Below are 18,904 nucleotides of genomic sequence, written 5' to 3'. Positions count from 1 at the left end.
AAGTTCGCCACTTGGGAGCACGTGTGAAATTTAGTCAGGGGGTCTTCCTACCACACAGTGCCCCATATGGAAGATTCAGCTCTAGCTGGACCTCTCCCACCCACCCCCTCAACTATCCCAGTAATATACCCCAAGTCATGGTACACAGTCCTTGGTGGGGGGTTATAGCCAGGTGGCTCAAGGATAGCTGCTTTCTGTCTGTCCTCTGGTCCTAAGGAACTTCTCATACCCTGGTCATGCCACATAATGGGTGGGCAAACTGACTGTCCCCCTGTCACCTCTTCCACCTGGCCAGCCAGGTCTCTCCAGCTTCCATCTTCTCTGCTCTGGTAGGAATAGCAGCCTAGCAAGTCTGCTGCCTAAGCAGAGGTGACCAGGCAGAGTCCTGAAAAGCCACTGTTGTGGAGCCTCTTTCTTTACTTGGCAATGGGGGTCAGGAGAAGACCCTCTCTAGTGGGAGGGGAGGAACGGCCACCACCATCCTCCTCAGGCTTCTTCTACAGACCAGTGACTGGGGATGAAGGGGCATGGGATGTAGGTGGGGACTGATGCCCAGTTCGTTAGCCCCTTAGGAAAACTTGGGAGAAAGTGTCAGACCCCAATTACTGTTTTTAGCTCTGGGCCTTCTGTCAAATCCGGGGCAACAGAAAAAGTCCCCCTTGCCATCCCATCATTCTTATAATTTCGTTTGCCCTATCATGTTGGAATCCCTTTCTTCCTAATTTTTTGAAAGCAGATAGACTCTCACTTCCCTGGATGGATGAAATGAGTTCTGACCTGCAATCACGGAAATGTGTCACATGAAATTTCAAGGCCTCCTCTAAAGATCCCATGATTCTATGACAGCAAGGAAAGAAGCAAGTTACATATATGAGACTAAGTAGATGATTAAAACGAATTTATTATCCTTATTTCTCAGTGAATTAAAGGTTTTTTCCCTCAAAAGTTGATTTCTTATCAACCAAATACTTATTTTCTACGAGTCAGCAATAATTGAATCACACATTTTCCCTTTCTTCTGCCCCATTTTCTGTTCAACTCTGTTTTGATCAGCATCTTTCTTGCAAAAACAGTTCCTGCCGATGAATTTGGCCACTATATATGCTATTTGTAATTTTAGATGCAGTTCATCTGAGCAAGATTTGGATTTTAAAACTGTTTCAGTACGCAAAGCTTTAGTGATTTCCAAGAATCTTTGCCCTGAAAGGTTTGGATGTGTGTGATTAGGTAATCTGCATCTTTAAAGAAAAAAAGAAAAATACTTGTTAGAATCTTTGCAGAAGCAGCAATTTAATAGTAAAATGCTGCCTCCTTCTGGATAAATTGTACTAGGCACGACAAGCTTGTGAAACTGCTGTAGAGGTATGTCATTTGATGAATAAAATTTTTTTTAAAGAATTAGAATTCTACTTTTTTAATTAAAAAATAAAATTAGAGGACTAGAGTTAACCTTGAAAGATTACCTAGATTCTGTCTTTGGGTCTGTAAAATACCTAAACTGTCGATCCTATCTAACTGATTTGGTTATCTGACTTTCTTTTGAAGATCTCTAAACAGTAACTGGGAAAGTAGAAAATAGATGATAACATTGGAATTAGCAAAATTTTCACTTTTATATTAGGCTACCTTACTTAAAATTTAATTGGTATTGTCATTTATGCATGCACACATATTCATACTACAAGCCTGGAAAAATGTGTGTGTTAACAAATGCAGTGAAATACCTAGGTGTTCTAGTCTTGATTCCATGGTCAACAGTCACGTGAACTTTGGCAAGCCACTTAATCTCTCTGAGTCCCAGTTTCCTTATCTGTACACCGAGGACAATAAACCTACTGTTATCGACCTCAAAAGCACTTTGTGAGGCTCGCTGAAATCAACAAAGCTCTACGTAAAGTATTAAACTCATTTGTTTTCTTTAAGGCTTTAAATGGTCACATGTCTGAAGTGAAAGGAGAGAACCAGATTTGAGACCAACAAGAAGAAAAAGGCTTAATGATGTCCTATTTATTGCATAACCACAGCTAGTTTGGTTACACTCAAATCAATCAAGTCTCTACTCTGTGTAGTAAAGAGCTGGGAAGGAGGTTACAAATAACCCCACTCCACAACTATACAAAAGTGAAATCTACTCTCAGTCCTCCAGGGGCAGTTCACTCCCACAGAGCCAGAGGAGCGGGCAGGTCTAACCAAAGCTGATCTGGTCAGAGACCCAGAGAGAGCCCTGTTTGCTCTCCCTCAGCCTTGAGCCAAACCCCAAACCCCACCTAAAGCCCCAGCCCAGACTGTGCCCTGGTTCTATGAGAGGGATTTTCATGATTCTCCAAGGATCCCTCAGCCAAAGCATACTAAGCAAAATCCAAACGAGCTAAGAGACTAAGGAACACTCCAAATATTCTGATTGCTACTCAGCCTCTCCCTAGTGGGCATGCAATTTAACCACTCTGTGCCTCGATTTTGTCTATAAAACGGGTGTAATAATGGTACCTACTTCATTAGGTTGTTGTGAAGATCAAATGAGTTAATATAAGTAGAGCACTCAGAACAGTGTCTAGCATTAAGTGTAAAATACATGTTAGCTGCTGCAACCACCACCACTCTTATTATTATCACACTAATTTGCTTGTCCATGGCATTTACTTATGGACAAATGATATGTCTCTCTCACAGTTCTTCAAGTTTCTGAGACTGAAGGTCGATCCTTTAAGTCCTCTGGCCATCAATATTTAGAATTTTGTTCCTATACTAGTTACCTGACATTACATATATTTGTCTTTTTATTTTTCAATTATAAAGTAACACATCATAACTACTGGTGCTATTTAATGACCTAGGAGCCAAACTAAGCTACATCTCTCTGTTTTGCAGCCAGATAAGCATATGTGCCTGGAATAAGAGCTGGGACTTATGCACATTTCAAGCTGTTCAACATTTTTTATGATGAGGAAATATTCCAATTCCATTTCACTCCAAGAGCAGAAGCAGCTATAATATCCCTGACTCAAAACTATTTGGTAAATCACCCTAAGAAAAATACTAGAAAGCACCAAAACTGTTTTGATTGAGAACTAATAACGACACTTGGCTACCAAATGGCAGTTAAATTATGCAGCAGGTTTCACCTCACACTTGATCTATTTAAAACCTTAATTGGTTTGCACTTGGCCCAAGCACTGGTGATTCATATATTTTGACCCTGTGGGAACTCTCAGGAGTTGCCTGAATTGGGGCCTAGGAATATCCACAGCAGGTTCTACAGCTACAGACATAAAATCCTTTTGGAGTAATGAAAAGAGAGAAGTAATTTTAAATTTCTGCCTGAATATTCAGATCAGCTTTTTTTTTTTTAAGTAAATTATTGAGGGTGAGATTGAGAGACTGGATAGCTTGTGTCTTTTCAATTCACTGGGGTAACATGAAGTCTTAACAACCACAGAGCAGCATAATTCCCTGGCAGCTTGTCCCAGCTGGCCACAACTCCCTCCATGCCTGGTCTCTGCTGGTTTACTGGGTCCAGCAGCCAAATCGTATCTGCCATTTCCTTTTCAATTAATTCCTAGGAAAGGTCAGCCATGGACTAGGGAAACACCCCAGAGGAGAGAGAAATAGAATCCAATCCTTGTTGAATAAAAAGACTGTTGTAAAGAAAAGAGAATAGTTAAGTGTGTTATTTTTTTATCTCACACAAGGATATTAAGAGAGAAACATTTTAAATTTCAACAGCAAGACCTGAAGCTAGCCATAAAGATGAAATAAAACAGGTAATAAAATAAACTACAAAATAAATGTGTGTGTTTTCTTTCCACATAATAGAGGAGACCCTTCTATTTAGGGAGATTTTGCATAGCGACACAAAGAACATAGTAGTGATGCTTTCTAGCTCTTTCCGTAGGTTTCAGAAGGCACCCTGTCAGATGTAAAGTTTATGGTGCTAAATTCAAGTTGTCCACTAGATGGCCCTAACACATACCAAGTTCCTTTAACTGGTGGAATATTCATTCCCAGGACAAAGTACAGCATATTTAATTAGATAAGTGATGAAGAAGTCCTCTTCTAAGGGAAAACCATGCTGTGACCATCTAAAAAGTTTAATAATGAATGATTAATTACCTAAAAAGATGGAGAATTCAACACATGCTTTTTATCTCCACTCTCTTCCAAACCCCTCTCAAAAGACAGAAAAGGAAAGTAAAAGTTATAAATCCACAAGGAAATAAAAAATGGGAGAGAAAAAAACAGCAGACCAAATCACATTTTTAGGAAGTTGGCAACCGATGGCTGAGTGTGACTAACCTAGGAAAAAGCTGAAACCAAGCACCAACAAAGGGGCGCCAGTGAGAAGCAAGCCTATCCCACCCCCGAACCCTGGCGGCTCAGAGATGAAAAGTGCCTCCTGGGCCTGGAAAGGCAGGAGCCAGGGGTGAACTGAAAATGGAATAAAATTGGGAGAAATCTACCTATTGGTCCACAAGACCATCCAACCCCTTTGCCCACTTATTTCCCAGAAAGCTGTTGGGCCAGGCCGATTTGTTCCCTCCAAAGCTAGAGAGTAATGGGTGCTTCTGGGCTCTAACACTGGGCAAGAACTCCAGAAATCGGCTCACTCCTGGCTTGTTAATCCTCCAGTGAAGCTCACCACTCATCAGGCTTCCCCCTTCCCACTAAAATCAGCTTTTTCCATCCTCATTCTTATATACAGACAGACAGCCAAGAATCACCAGACGTTTTAGGAAAGCTTCCAACATAAGAGATATAGACCAAAGCAAAAAGGGGTGGGGGGGGACTTAGAAAAAACAGAGACAGTGTGGACAATAGAAGAAAATTGCAAAGAAACTAACGAGTATCCTCTGAAAAAGAAGAAAAGCTGTTGCACCAATGATCCAAGAATAAGGTGCTATTAAAAAGTTTTTTTAAAAAGAAAGAAGCAGTCAGAGAACAAGAAAGGGCTTTTGGAAATTAAAAATATAATAACCAGAATGAAAACTATTTCAGTAGAAATGTTAAAAGAGAATTTTAAGGAAAAGTCCCATAAAATTAAAAAAAAAAAAGAAAAACGAAAAGAAAAGAAGAAAAAAAATGGTAGGAACATTTGGAGACAAACCCAGACCTCCCAACATTGGACTAACAGAAGTTCTAGAAAGGGAAATGAGAATAAATCAAAGGGAGGTAATTATTGAATAAATAATAAAAGAACATTCTCCCAAACTGAAAGAAATGAGTTTCCAGATTGAAGGCATCTACCTGGTACCTAGCCTATTGAATTAAAAAAATATATATCTAAGGTATATCACTGTACAATTTCAGAACATGAGGGATAAAGAAAGAATCCTAATAGGCTTCAGAGCAGGGAGAAAAACAGGTATGTCCATAGACTAAGTAATCAGAACATACTGGATGTCTAAACCACATTGGAAACTAGAAGTCAATAGAAAAACACCTTCAAAATATTGAGTAAATTATTTTTACACCTAGCAGTCTATATCCAACCAAACTCTCAATAGAGTTTGAGGGTGATACCAGCTCAAGACAAGGTTGACATAAGGGAAGCCATATTGTAGAAAAGAAGAGACCATATGGTAACTTTGGATGACCTCTGACTAACTCTGGACTTTGTAGCCCCTCCCAACTGCTATAAGTTGATAACTTTGTTCTTTTGAGTTCCTTAGGAATGCGATGACCCCCAGACAGTCTATGCTGATAGCCATAATCAATGACAACTGAAAGATCAGAGTATACGGCATTGCTTTGGTCTCTGATGCATATCCAGTAAAACAAAAGACTGCCAGGAACTAAGACCAGATGGATGCCCCCACCCTGAGACCAGATGCCTCCCCATCGCCCTCTATATAACTGGCCTGTAGTCTTTGTCCTGTAAGATAGTTCTTTGAAACATTAGTTGGCCATCTGCCCTCTTGCTAGCAAGCTGTAATAAAAAGCCCTTTTTCTCCTACCACCTTGTCTCTTGACTAGTGGCATGTCTTGCGGCGAACAGAAGACCCTCCTTGGGCAGTGACAAGGGTAGAATACAGGTCTTTTTAGACATATACATTCTCAAAAACCTTGCCTTCAATACGCCCTTCCACAAGAAGCTACTGGAGGGTGTTTTCTACCAAAACAAGGGAGTAAATCAAGACAGAGGGAGACCTGGGGTCCACGACACACAGAATCCAACATAGGAGAGAGGTGAAGGGAATTCTTGATGGTGGTTGATAAATAAATGACAAGCAATAGGATATATAGGAGTATATGAGGAAGCCAGTTGGTTTACAACTAATTTGGCCTGACCTTGTTTTTCCAAAAGGGTCTGATGTGGCCTGTTGAGTATGCATTGTGCATCTGCTTTAAACATTTACTGTGTCCCAAAGACAAGAATGATAGGGATGTAGCTTCCCCTAAAGAGAGGGATGTAGCTTCCCCCCATATCGGCATTTCCTTAAGGATAAGCATCTCTTCCTAGAAACTAAGGATTAATTACTGACCTGCTGTGCTCACCTTGTGACCACTGACCTGCTGTGCCAGCTAAGCATCTCATGACAGTAGTAAAAGAGACATTCCTGTCATATGTGAGGTATGCTTTTCGTTCCAAGATGGTGTATAACCACTCTGTACACTCCACTTTCTTTGGTGTCCTTCCTACCTTGGGGAAAGGCAGGCCCCAGGCTATAGTCCTCAAACCTGGCTCATAGTAAACTCACCCCAATTTTGACTTATAGGTTGATTACGGCTTGCTTGCATTCACATGGTAAAGGGAAGTGTCAGGAGGAAGCTGTGCAGGAGGCCCACGACACAGAACTCTGGATGGAGACCTATGGGAGGGGCATCTCCAAAAAAAAAAAAAAAAAACAGAACTAATAGATTTTCTCATTTATTTGACCTTGCTGAGAGGGGATTTTACTTTTGTCCTGGGAATTATGGGCATGAATTAGTGATAAGATACATTAAAAACTAAGCAAATTTTAAAAACAAGATAATGTGTGATCCTTGATTAAATCTTAGATTTAAAAATTTTTTAAAGACATTACTGACACAGTTGGGGAAATCTGAGTAGGGACAGGGACTATATATTAGAAAATATTATTGTGTCAATGTTAAATTTCCTAAGTATAATAAAAATATTGTGGTTAAGTATATTTAAAAGCACCAGTATGGGTGATAGACAAGAGAGACTGCCTAGGGAAAAAGATTTTTCACCAAAAAAGGTGGGTCTGAAGAAATGAACATTTCCCAGGTGGGAGGAAGGGCATTCCAGGCCAAGGCAATAGAACATGTTGGAAGGCACATGGTCAGGACAAAACATGACACTCTTCCAGTCATTCAACAAACATTGGATGAGGGCCCACTGTGTGTTGGGCACAGTCCTTACACAGTCCTCAGCACTGAGATTACAGCAGTAAATGAAGAGACCAGCCTCCCTGCCTTTGAGGGGTGACATTCTAGTGCTGTGTGTGGAAGAAGGGAGGAGGGAAGAAGCACAGAGTAATGGTGGAGAGCCTTCCAGGCAGAGCAAACTCCCTGCAGAGATGCCCTGAGGGCCAGCACACCCAGGCCTGTCAGGAGAACAGCTGGGAAACCAGTGTGGGTGGAGGGGAGTGGCTAAGCAGGGAGCGGCAGAGGGAGTTTCCAGAGTTCCTGAGAGGTCAGTTCAGGGGGCTTTGAGGACATGGTATGGATTTTGGCTTTTATTCTGAATTTATTGGGTAGAGGAATGAAATGAGCTAATTTAGGTGTTAAAAGGATCATTGTAGCTTCTGTATTGAGAATAAACTACAAGGGGACATGGGTACAAGCAGGGAAGCCAATTAGGAGGCCACTGTGTCTTAGCTGCTGGTAGGTCAAGAAAGGTGAGGTATGAGAATTAACCAGTTTATGGAGGTCATTATGACCTTGACAAGAACAGGTTTGGTGGCACGGCAAGGGTGAGACCCGATCTGAAGGGATCCATGAAAGGATGGAAAGAGAGGAGCTGGAGGAATGATGAGGGGTTTGCTGTGAAGGAGAGCAGAAGAATGGAGCAGTAGCTGGAGGAGATGGGAGAGAAATTTTTTAATTAGGCAAAGCACATATTGTGTACTGATGAAAATAATCCATTGACAGACCAATGTATTAACTGATTGCTAATTGATCTTGGGCACAGGCAAAGGGGCCACCCATAGCTAGAAACACGGACAGTCCACCCTCAGAAACAGGAGGGAAGGCAGAATCGACGCTCTGCCCAGATGTGGATGGTGGCGGCCGTGGCGGTGAGAGCTGGAAGTTCTCTTCCTTCATAGCACTTCTGTTCTCTTAGGAAACCTGAAAGAGTGAGGACGGGAGATGCATCGGAGGTTGGAAGAAATAAAGGAAGGTGTGAAAACTGGTAATCTAGCAGAGTGTGCACGTTGTCCAGAAGGGTTATCTAGGAGAGGATGAATGTTCCAGGGAAATGTGTGGTTGTCAGACACAATAAAAGGTCCACTTGGGGGTGGACTTGTGCATTTAGAGCAAGCCCAGTTGGCATGGTTGAGCGTTTTCCCACAGCTGTTATGCTGAGTGAGTTTACGTAGAGAGCTGAGAGTTATGCAGGGGAGTGATTATAATGACCGATGATGAAATTTAAGCCAGGTAAGGAGAACAGTGAGACTACGACGGGAGGTGAAAAGTACTGCTAGATGGAGCCAGCTGCAAAGACTGGAGGTGGTAGAATGAGATGGAGAGTAAGGCTAGGAAGTGTTCTGACAAAGTTCAGAGCAGATCCATGGGAGTCAAGCAGCTGTGACAGGGGAGAGGACATGATTACTGGAGGAGGGAAAGTCAAAGTCACTGACTAATTGAGGAACTAATTGAGAAACTCAAGGGAGGTTTCAGAAACATTTAACTGCTTCTCCAAACTGTTTTCTTTTTTTTTTTTTTGATAATTTTATTTATTTATTTTCCCCCAAAGCCCCAGTAGACAGTTGTATGTCACAGCTGCACATCCTTCTAGTTGCTGTATGTGGGATGCGGCCCCAGCATGGCCAGAGAAGCGGTGCGTCGGTGCGCGCCCGGGATCCGAACCCGGGCCGGCAGCAGTGGAGCGCGCGCACTTAACCCCTAAGCCACGGGGCAGCCCTCCAAACTGTTTTCTGTTGCTGTTGTTGAGAGATGCAATCATCAACCACCCTGAACCAGACCAAGCCCCACCTTAAGAGCAGCACCTGCCAAGATGAGCCGAGAGATGACCTGAAGTTGCCCTTCACTTCATTTTAATGCTAAAACCACCACCCCAGGAGGAGCCTAAGCCTTATTATCATAACACGCAACGTATGTGGAAGCATGTTTTCCAACTGAGCCTGTGCAAGCGAATACCCACCTCTCCCTTTTGAATATTTATTCCCATCTGAAATAACAGCCCCCTGCTGTCCCAGGCTCAGGGAGCCATGGCTTTGGGAAATAATTCCCCATGCGCTCCTTATTTGTGGCAGAGAAACTGCCTTCCAGCGAAGGCTCTGATTTCAACTCACCTAGAAGTGGACCCACTTTGGTTCAGTTACAAAGGAACCATGAGGCCAGGCTACTGGAAGATCATCCACTTGGATACTGAAATCAGGAGTAGCTTCAGAGAATGGCGGTGAGCTTGGAGATAAAAATCTTCAAAAAATGCAGGGGAAGGACCCAAGGGTCCATATATGAATGCACTATGGATGAGTAGAATGTGGTATAGTCTGATAACACAAGACTAGGGGCCAGCCCAGTGGCCTAGTGGTTAAGTTCACGTGCTGGGCTTTGGCAGCCTGGGGTTTGCAGGTTCAGATCCCGGGTGCAGACCTACACACCACTCATCAAGCCATGCTGTGGCAGCGTCCCACATACAAAATAGAGGAACGTTGGCACGGATGTTAGCTCAGGGCCAATCTTCCTCACCAAAAACATACAACTAAAAATGGGCATAGGGGTAGGGAGGAGGAGAACTGGTCTGGAGGCAACCAGGAGGAGAGAGGAGACATCCACCCCGCCTCCAGGCGCAGAGGTGGCAGAAGGCCTGTGAAGAGCCATGCTGTGGGGGGCTGGAGGGAGCAGTGCCCTCAGGGAGAGTGGGGTTTCTGTGAGAGCAAGGAGGTGAAGGGAGCATTTACAGGTGAGAGAGAATACAAGGAATTTGCTTAGGATGACCAAGGTTAGCAATACTGAACGTCAAAACATAACGGCCAAGTCATGCCGACAACTACAAAATTATCGCTAACTCACTGTACTTTTGGAGCTAAAATATGCTTAACATCTAAACCCGTAACAAAGTCACAGCAATTCTTCTTTTCCAAGCAGATCACGATCAACATAATACTCTACAGGCACATCTCCATACCCAGGGGATACCTGCTGATAAAGACTGTGACTACTGCAGAGGATGGTGATCTAGAACCACCCCTGAGGTGGAAGAGAGGAGATGTTGGAGGAGAGGGAGAGACCAGAGTTAAGAATGACTCTCAACTGCTTGTTCTGTGGGGGCAGGGTGGAGGATCACGCCAATAAAGGGCAAGAAGACATAAAAGCTCAGTGAGATACAACTTAAATTTGAGACGCCCGCAGGCTAACAAGTTGGGACATCCAGGAGACTTTGGACAAGGAGTCTAGAACTCAAGAAAGCAGTGAGGCCAGAGAGAGATTTCAGAGTCATCAGAGATGTATGTGGAAGCTGGAGCAGGGCAGTGGGGGAAACTTCTCAGTCTCGGGCCCCAGAACTGATGCAATAGCAGCTCAAGTGGCAATGGCCAGCCCGTGCAGGCTGCTGAAGTAGGGGATGCCCTGCTGAGCCATACTGGATCCTGAGGCAAAAGGAAAAATCAGTAATGCTGACCCTGTCTGCAGTGTTAAATAATATCTCCCCAAAACTCATGTCCACCCGGAGCCTCAGAATGTCACCTTATTTGGAAATAAGATCAGATCAGACTGGATTAGGGTAGATGCTAAATCCAATGACTGGTGTCATTATAAGATGACGAGACACACAGACACACAGGCCATGCGAAGACAGAGGCAGAGATTGGAATGATGCAGCTACAAGCCAAGGAACACCAAAGATTGCAGCAACCACCAGAAACCAGGGGAGAGGCACCTGTGTCTCCTGAGAGCCTCCAGAACTGGGAGACAATACATTCTGTTGTTTTAAGCCACCCAGTTTATGGTACTTTGTTACAGAAGCCCTAGAAAATGAATACACTGACTTTTTTTTTTTTTTTTTGTGAGGAAGATCAGCCCTGAGCTAACATCTGATGCCAATCCTCCTCTTTTTGCTGAGGAAGATTGGCCCCGGGCTAACATCCATGCTCGTCTTCCTCTACTTTATATGGGACGCCGCCACAGCATGGCTTGACAAGCCAGCGTTGGTGCGCGCCCGGGATCCGAACCGGTGAACCCCGGGCCAGCGCAGCAGAGCGCACGCACTTAATCGCTACACCACCGGGCTGGCCCCTGAACACACTGTCTTTATTCAAAATTTTGATATTTTATTATGGAGTGCTTGGCATTAGTTTTGATTTGCTAAAATACTGCATTAAAATATTTGCCTTGACTACTGAGGGTTTTGGTGCCACCTTAAGTTTTGCAGCTGAAGCAAGTACCTCACTTGCTTCACCCTAATCTGGACCATCAGACACGCTTTAACCATTTTTATGATTTTATGACAAGCTCCTGCTCAGTCAGACTATCTGCAGAGACATATATCTTCACAGAATGAACAACGAAAGCAAGCAAGTATGATTTCTAAATGAAAGAATTGATTTCTTTAAAAAGGGATGATTACATGTTCTCCTCTCTCATTGCGGAAGTATGGCCCATCTCTTGGAAGGGACGCACAGATATTGGCAAGCCTTGTTTAAAAACAGTAGGCACAGTCTGATAATTCCATCTGCTTCCCCTGAGAAAGAAAAATCAATACATGACGGCTTCAGTGGCCTTAGATCCCACGTGGGGGATTTTATGAAGATGTTGTATTCACTTTGAGAAAATATCGAAAGGAAAATTGTTTTAGAGTCAAATATGAGTGTGAGAGAGTTGGATATAAAGTACGTGGGAGTTTTAGCACATGGCCCTAAGTCTTCTGACATTCCTCTTTGGGGTTGGGGGGGGGCTGCTATGGGCACAATTCTTGAAGCTGGGCCGGCTTATGACCCCTTCAACCAATACAGTGGACACAATAGTGAGGCTGGGTCATAAAAGGCAATGCAGCATCTGCCCTATGCACTAGAACACTCAAGCATGGAGCCCAGCGCTGCCCCGCGAACCACTAATGACCCTGAGAACACTAGCTCTAAGGGAGCTGACCACGTAAAGAAGCCATGCGCAGTTGCTCCTGTCAACAGTCCTGGTCTCTGGGCCAGCCTAGCCCCAGGGATGAGACCTGAGACCTCCAGGGGAAGAGATCAACCATCCCCGCTGGGCCCAGTCTGAAGTCCTGACCCACAAAATCCATGAACATAATGAAATGGTGGTTTCAAGATGCTAGATTTGGGTCAATTTATTAAGCAGCAGCAGTAACTGGAACAGAGTACGAGGGTCAAAGACATATCAATATGAATGGATAGATTCATTATCCAAAAATACTCCAATTATCTGCAGAACGAAAGTTCACAATACTTTGGAATAAAAGTTTTTCCAAATAATCTGAAGCAATCTTTGCACATACGTATTGTTCCACTTGATGTTTTCTACTACAGCTTCAGAGCAATGAGACACATAAGGCCCGTTCACCAGCCTTGCTAATGCTTTCTGTTCAAATTGCTTGTTAATTGTGAGAGCTTCTATCTTTGTTGTAAGACAGAAGGATAAAGTTAGCAAACCTTGCCCTTCGAATCTCCCTTTCGAATTGTATCCCCCGAATGCAGACGTTAGTAAAGTGAATCCTCAAGCTTCCCAATAGGAGAATTGACCAGCACAACTTCTCTGGTGATGAGACTATTTCATGTCTATATGTTTTACAGCGCCTGCAGTAAAAATGTCAACACTATTGCTGACATTTTAAAGACTAATACAAGCATTATTTTTAAGCCACAAAAATAAAACTAACCCCCAACAATGCTCTTGCTTTTTCCTTGTTTTTTTTTTGATCCTCAAAACACTGTATATGTTAAGGATAATAATAAAATCCTATAGATAAAATGCTCCTTGGAGTAAGCAAGCTTTGTGTTTCTACTATTCTGGGATCCAGGTTCCCAACTTTATGGTGAGGTATAAGACATAAAAGTTAAAGAATCACCATCCTGGAAGATAAAATTTGGGGGGGAAAAATAATAATATAGAATAATAGTGTTTCTGTGAACTGTGAACTACAGACTTCAGATAGACTTACAGCATGACACATACATTATGAGAATAATTTATCCTAACATAAATGTTTGGATTAAAGATCAGAGTGTACCACTTTTTCTGTTTTTGCTATCCAGCTACCAAGTGTCATTGAAATGAACAATTCTTTTTTCGTTTTCTTTTCCCCAGCTTTATTGAGATACAATTGACATATAACATTATGTACGTTTAAAGTGCACAATGTAATGATTTGATACATGTATATATTGTGAAATGTTTACCACAATAAACATTAAAATAAATAAGGGTGGTTAACACATCCTTCACCTCACATAATTACCACTTTTGCTATTGTTGTTATGTTGAGAACATTTAAGATCTCTCTTATTGGGAAAACTAGATAACTGCATGCAGAAAAATCAAATTGGACCCCTATCTTACACCACTCACAAAAATAAACTTGAAATGGATTAAAGACTTAAACATAAGATCTGATACCATAAAACTCCTAGAAGAAAACATAGGACAAAAGCTCCTTGACATTGGTCTTGGCAGCAATTTCCTGGATATGACACCAAAAGCACAGGCAAGAAAAGCAAAAAAATCAATAAGTGGAACTACATCAAACTAAAAAGCTTCTGCATAGCAAAAGAAACAATCAACAAAATGAAAAGACAACTTACAGAATGGTAGAAAATATCTGCAAATCATATACCTGATACGGGGTTAATTTCCAAAATATATAAAGAATTCATATAACTCAACAGCAAAAAAAATAAAATAAAAAAAACAACCCAATAAAAAATGGGCAGAGGAGCTGAATAGACATTTTTCCAAAGATGACATACAAATGGCTAACAGGCACATGAAAAGGTGCTCCATATCATTAATCATTAGGGAAATACAAATCAAAACCACAATGAGTTATCACCTCACACCTGTTAGAATGGTTATTATCAAGAAGACAAGAGATAACAAGTGTTTGTGAGGGTGTGGAGAAAAGGGAATCATTGTGCACTGTTGGTGGGAATGCAATTGATATAGCCGTAAGGAAAACAGTATGGAGGTTCCTAAAAAAATTAAAAATAGAACCATATGATCCAACAATCCCACTTCTGAGTATATATCCAAAGGAACTGAAATCAGGATCTCAGAGAAATGTCTGCACTCCCATGTTCATTGCAGCTTTATTCACAAGAGCCAAGATATGGAAACAACCTAAGCGTCCATCAACGGATGAATACATAAAGAAGATGTGATTTATTTGTATGTGTAACATCTTCTTTATCCATATCCAATATATATCTATCTATAGCTATCTATGAATACTATTCAGCTATGAGAAAGAAGGAAATTTTGCAGTTTGCGACAACTTGGATGAAACTTCAGGACATTATGCTAAGTGAAATAAGTCAGAAAAAGACAAAGACTGTACAATATCACTTATATGTGGAATCTAAAAAAGCTGTTAAAAATTAAAATTCAACCCAGTAAATCTGAAGCTCTAACTGGCTTTATTAAGCGATTCACAAATTGAGTTCATTCCATCTAGAAAGTAGAAGGGCGCTCCCAGGGGTTGTACAAAATGGAAGGTTTTTATAGGAAGAAGGGTGGGGCAAGGAAGTCACTAGCAAATAAAAAGAAAGGGTTATTTTGGGCCATGACATCTTCTTGGGGGGAAGGGAACTGGTGGGAGTTTTATCACACAGATTACCTATTCTTCCTCTGTTGGAGAGAGAGGGACCATGTGGCAGATTACCTTACTGGTGCTTGACCAGAAAATTCCAGACTGGTTAGTTAAGACTGCATTTCTGGGAGAGGTTAAAACTGCAATTATATCAGGTATCAAATCTAGGTTTGGTATCATGGGCTTTTGGCACGAGTGACACCATTTTGGGCCTGTGGTTTTCTTCTTAACAAAGCCAAACTCAGAGAAACAGACAGTAGAGTGGTAGTTACCAGCGGGTGGGGGTGGAAGAAATGGGGAGATAGGGGTCAAAGGGTACAAACTTCCCACTTACAAGATTAATAAGTTCGGGGGATCTAATGTATAGCGTGGTGATTATAGCTGATAATACTGTATGATATACTTGAATGAATGTTGCTAAGAGAGTAGATCTTAAATATTCTCATTACAAAAAAGAAATGGTAATTATGTGACAGGATGGAGGTGTTAGCTAATGCTATGGTGGTAATTATTTTGCAATATATAAATGTATCAAATCAGCACTTATACAATGTGATTTGTCAATTATGTCTCAATAAAGCTGGGGAAAAATAGATTTAATCTCTAAGCAACTTTCAAATAAAACTAAAACATAAACCAAACTTCAGGAGTAACTTCAAATGCTTTAGCAAAATACAAAATTCCAATCAATTTCTTCAAGTTACTGTTGACCAAGCAGAATAAGACAGACAAACACCAAAGAGATAAATTGGTAATAAGAGAGCATACTTCAGTCAGTTGGTATGAGTATGGTCTAGCGAATTCTATTTTTCACTTTAAATTAGATATTCTTTATTACTAGACATGTTCACTCAGAGACTAGCTGACTGGGAACAGCAGCAGCAGCTCTGCCTCCTTGGAGGTCTCTAGTGTTAGGCAAGTGACTCACCGTGCTTTAGGTTCCCCAAGTGCAGAACAAGGACACCATCATCCACTGGCAGAACTGGGAACAGGTGCCACAACATCGAGAGGCCTACAGGGTGGCCTTGTAGTCTGGAAACACTGATGATACATTATTTTATTATTTCACAGATAGAACCCCCATGATTACTTCCTCTGGGGCAGCTAAAGCTACAGGTTTATTCCAGGGAAGCCGCAAATCCTTTGAGGAAAGGCATCACTGAGGCCTGTGCAGGGCCTGATCGGAAATGATGGGTGTTTCTGGAGTTTTATAGAACCTACAGCTATGTTGTTATGTTGAATTGAGTTTTACATCATTTAGAGCACCTGTTCATATAGATTATTTTTCTCCTGTTTCTGATGCTAAACAGCTCACCACACACTGTCTCTTTTCTTCACTATTCACATACACACACAGAGACTCCTCCTACTTTCACTGAACAGCTATGGAAGCAGAAGGCAGCTTTTACTAGAGGAAATTTTATATCTATGTATGAACTCCCCTCCCCCCCAGAAATAAAACCTTAAAACAAGAAAATAATCCTTATGAAAATAAACTTTTTAAGTTATTCTATTTCTTTTTATGGTCATTTAAGAGAAAGGCTTTAAAGGAGAGGAAGGAAAGGCTGGCTGACCTATCAAGGAAGTTAAAGAAACAGAGAAAGCAAAAGGGGAGGCGAGACACACACACACACACACACACACACACACACGCACACACACACACGAGAACTCAGGAAGGGAACCAAAATCACAGCAAGGGGAAAAAGACGAGTTAGGGAGGAAGGGAAGAAAGGAGGCAATAGGTGCCCAGGCCCAGCGGATTCTCAAGACGCCTTAATCCAGCTGCCCAGAGTATCTGCACGGTGAAAGCAGCGGCCTGAACGCCACCCCAGGCAAGTCACAGAAACCTTCGGGTCTATTTCATTATCTGTAAAACGTAGACAAAACCTTCGCCCTTTATAAGTTTAAATCCTTATTTTATTTCTAATATACCTTGATTTCCATTTTGGCTTTAAATAGCTTACAAAACGATTAACCACTCCTCGAAGCTCTTTAACGGCTTTTTATAGCCAGCCTTTCAAGATGCCACTCCTGGATAATGCAACCGAAAACTAAATTTAAACTAAACTAAAATTACATTAATCTCACCAAGCCAATCTAGGTACTGGTTACCCCAGCCTCCATATACAAGGCTGTCATTTTATGGATGCCACTCTTTTTTCCAATTTACACACTAAGAGAACACATAAAAACGACAAGTAAAAGCTTCCAAATCAACTCGAATAATAACAAATTCTGCAGTTTACTTTAACAGAACTCCCAGCTTGCAAGGAGTTGAGAGGTGGCCGCATTTGCACCCTTATTAGGAAACAGGCACAGTTAAAAGACTTAATTCGAAGCCTTAGGAAATTACAAAAGAGGTTTCCTTTACAAAAGAGGTTCAGACGGGGGAGGAGCAGGAGAGCTCCGCATCCGGCCCGCCCAGCGCTCCGCATCAAATCAGGACTAAGTGGGAGGATTCTGCTGTGACGTCACAAGAACCCGGCGCCGCGGGGGGCGGAGGGCGGGGCCGGCTACGTCACGGCGGCGCGAGGGCGGCCGGCCGGCGGACGGAGAAGGCCGACAAGTTAGATCCGGCAGCTGGCGGAGGGAGCCGCTCGACGCAGTCACGCGACGGAAGGGGGCGCCGCGCGTGCGCAGGGTGGCTCCTGACTCGCCGTTCTTCCGGCTTGTGCGCGGCCTTTCCATGGGGCCCCCGCCGCCTGGCAGGCTCCCGGCTTCTAGAAATGACGGAGCGGGCGCGCCCTTCCCGCTCGACCGTTGTGAAATCATCTCGCCCCCACCCTCGGCAGCCCAGCCAAGCCTCGCTCGTATTCAGTGGCAACGCTGAACGCCACCGTCCGCGGGCCGAGCGCTGTGAGGCCGGGCGGCGCGGCCGGGCCCGGGCGTGCACTCATGGGCACCCGACGGTCGCCGAGTTCACTGAAAGGGGAGAAGGACTGGCCAGCTGACCAGCCCTTTCGTCCCTTGCCCCACGGTAGAACCCTCGGGGAAACGCGCCTCCTCTAGATGTGATGGCTCTGAGTGACCGCCACAGTCCTTCCGGGAAACTTGAAATGCCACGGTACTACCTGTTCAATTAAATTCACTTACCCCAAAGCAAGCAGAATGTTACGAGGGTCCTCACTGGGAGGGTGAAAGGCGAGCACAGGGCAAATGATACCGTGGCCTTCGTGTTTAAAAATAGTTCCTGAAGCTTTCGAGGGGGGAGCATCAGCTTTTCCCGCTATGTCTTCCCTCCTGTTTCTCCCTGAATTCCCCAGGCCAGGGAAGAGACCAGTGGGATTTCAGTGTCTACAGATCAAAAACTGAGCTCAAAAGAAAGTAAATCACATGATTCACCAAAACAATGCCTAGAACAGCTCACCTCCAGATCCAGCTTTTGTTTGTAGCTGCGATGGTCCTGCTAGGACTGACTGCATACAAACCAATGAATGAATATGTATAAGACTATCTGCCTTATTGTTCTGTTCTGAAAAATAGGTATACGCTAGGTATTCCTAAATCTAAAGGCACAGCAATTAGTAAGCCAGCCGACATCGCACACTGATCCTTGCTGCCCGCTTAAGGAGTAACTAGATTGTTGAGACTCCAGTGATAGATACGAAAACACTGTGCACTATAAAGTAATTATGTATCAACTGTAGGTAATTACTCTCGGGACGTAGGATTTAGATACCTCTGAATTGTTTCCTGTTTTGTGAATAGAAAAGTCTTGTTGTGCGGTAGTTTTAAGGTGTGGCAGATGAGCAATATCCGGTTACGTTGTGTGTGTGTTTGTCACCGTCACTGTGAGGAAACAGTTCCCTGAGGCAAAACTAGACTAAGTCTCCAGTGGGTTTAATGCCACAAAGTAGATAACTTAAATCAATCCAAATAAAATTTCCTCTAAAGCACGAGGAAGGTGGGCCTGGAGAAAGCTTGTTCTTTAGGTTACATAGTAAGGTGTCATGAATT

At 42.8% G+C, this 18,904-nt stretch overlaps 1 long non-coding RNA gene across 1 annotated transcript in view; it reads right to left on the bottom strand.

Moving 5' to 3' along the window:
• The window catches only part of LOC147915226 (uncharacterized), a 34,811-nt gene extending 16,236 nt beyond the window's left edge, over positions 1–18,575 (bottom strand). Inside the window, exon 1 of the long non-coding RNA XR_015554522.1 lies at positions 18,041–18,575. This is a non-coding gene — a long non-coding RNA (uncharacterized LOC147915226). The remainder of the gene's footprint in view (positions 1–18,040) is intronic.
• Positions 18,576–18,904: the final 329 nt, after the last annotated feature.

This window comes from Ceratotherium simum, chromosome 15 (assembly GCF_057802395.1).
Source record: "Ceratotherium simum simum isolate JZ-2026a chromosome 15, ASM5780239v1, whole genome shotgun sequence".
Classification (NCBI taxonomy): Eukaryota; Metazoa; Chordata; class Mammalia; order Perissodactyla; family Rhinocerotidae; genus Ceratotherium; species Ceratotherium simum.
This window is presented reverse-complemented; position numbering and strand designations above follow the sequence as displayed.